This window comes from Rhagoletis pomonella, unplaced genomic scaffold, assembly GCF_013731165.1.
Source record: "Rhagoletis pomonella isolate Grant_MI unplaced genomic scaffold, Rhpom_1.0 Rhpom_scaffold_21457, whole genome shotgun sequence".
NCBI lineage: Eukaryota > Metazoa > Arthropoda > Insecta > Diptera > Tephritidae > Rhagoletis > Rhagoletis pomonella.
The window spans coordinates 1-1917 of NW_023479974.1; the positions used below are offsets into that span (position 1 = coordinate 1).

Genomic DNA, 1917 nt, shown 5'->3' on the forward strand with positions numbered 1-1917 from the left:
ATACATTAATATTGACCTGATTTTATTTTTAAATAAATACCAGGAATAAATTTTTAATAAAAAACTATTTCACTTAAACTTAACCAACTTTTAGTTGCTCGGAGCTAATTTTGGAACGCTTCATGAAATATTTTCATGGACGGTAAATGCAATCCTGGGTGCATCGTTAATGAGCTGAAAACCCAACACAAATTAAATTTGTGGAATGGAGCCTTTTGAAATGGCCTTTACAAGCGGCAATGGAATTCCGACATTATTCAAGGAATCGTGAATATAAGCTGCCTTCCATTTGGCATATTTGCGGGTTAAACCTTCAGAAAGTTACAAAAAAAAACATTTTCTTTTTTATATATTATATATTTTTGAAATAAAAATACTCCAACTTGTACACCAAAAAATTTCTTTAAACCAACTGTCGCACATTTGGTGCAACTTTGTTGATACCGCGGATACAGATCACAAAAGCCAATTTGTCTTCCGCAGGCACTTAGAATGAGCCATGTTTCTTTGCTTGGCGGCGCAACTTATTCTCACGGCGCCCATCTCGGAGATATTTTGCTTGATATTTCTCAGATGCAACAAGTTTTCACGTTTGCGGAGGGCAATCACAGCAGAGCGCTTTAGTTTAGCTTGATCAGGGTAGCACGTTTGCTGACCTACTTCTTGCTGAACCTCAGCTACGACTCGGATACAGCAGGCAGCTTCCTGGAAGGTTGTTTGCCCTTTGCTTCGGGCTTCCTACCATCCGTGGTGGCAGTCATCTTAACTTGTAACTTAGCACGTTGAGAAGGCGAAAAAAGTTCGCCAAATGTTTGGAGCACATCTTAACTAACGCCACTCGATTAATAACATTTCTATAAAACACAATTTCATTTAATTATTTACTTTTTTAATACATAGATATGCTGCAACCAGGCACTTACTTTCCCAAATTTTATCTTGCTTATCGGCATAATTTTCCAAATGTGCCTGCGCTGCTACTTCGTACTAATCACTTCATTTTCCAACTGCGCCTTCTTTTTTGCCTCAACATATCCTAAACAGACATAAAATTTACATTAAACAATAGAAATCGAAAAAATTAGCAAATAAAGCACTTACTTCGTTTTGGTTTGTTGTCAAATTTCTGAGAAATGTGAATTCACCACGATGCAATACAGAAAGAAGAAGGACCAGGGATGTAATTTTAAGTAAACCTATTATTCAGTGGCAATGCGCAGAGCGTCCCGAGTGGAAAATTAATTTGCATCAAATATAACATTAAACGGTTGTTCTAATCCATTTTTCATATTATTAATCAGAGTATATGCATTAAATGGTATTTCTTTCAAAAATTAATGCACTATACGCATATTTTTTTTAACATTTCTTAAGTTTCTTGCGTTGGTGCTGAAAAGCAACCATGCGTGTAAGAAATTGTATGCTACCTAAAATTTCACCTCTGGAAACTTTATCCCCATAAAGGACTTCACCACAGTTTTTTTACTGGATATACTGAGCCAGAGCTGTATAATGATTGAATCAATTGAGTGTGCATTCTCATTTTATTCGTACAAAAAATTTGATTGTTTGATTTTAAAAATTTAACAACCATTCTTGAGATTGGTTACAAATTGTAAACACAAAATATGTAGTGTGTTATGGAATGGTTGATACCCATTTACATAGAGAATGTGAATGCAAAAAAAAACTCAATCATGTATGATTGTACGTTTATGGGAATGCAATCTGTCATTATCATTCAGTACTAATACAATTTTTTGTATCAGGGTTGAGATTTTTGTACTCAAAATGTGTATACTGCAGAGACACGTCACTAGTGTTGTGTTTCCTACCCGAGAACGTCTTTGTCAAATGTATGCGCACAGAATTGTTCTTATGAAACTTTTATTGTATACAAAGGTACATAAGTATTTA

General features: G+C 34.8%; 1 long non-coding RNA gene across 1 annotated transcript; it reads right to left on the reverse strand.

The window, feature by feature from the left end:
* Positions 1-398: 398 nt before the first annotated feature.
* LOC118732512 lies at positions 399-1122 on the reverse strand. The gene is made up of 3 exons (XR_004992143.1): positions 1102-1122; positions 924-1036; positions 399-854 (listed from the first exon to the last, which is right to left on the reverse strand). It is a non-coding gene; the product is annotated as an uncharacterized LOC118732512 (long non-coding RNA).
* Positions 1123-1917: the final 795 nt, after the last annotated feature.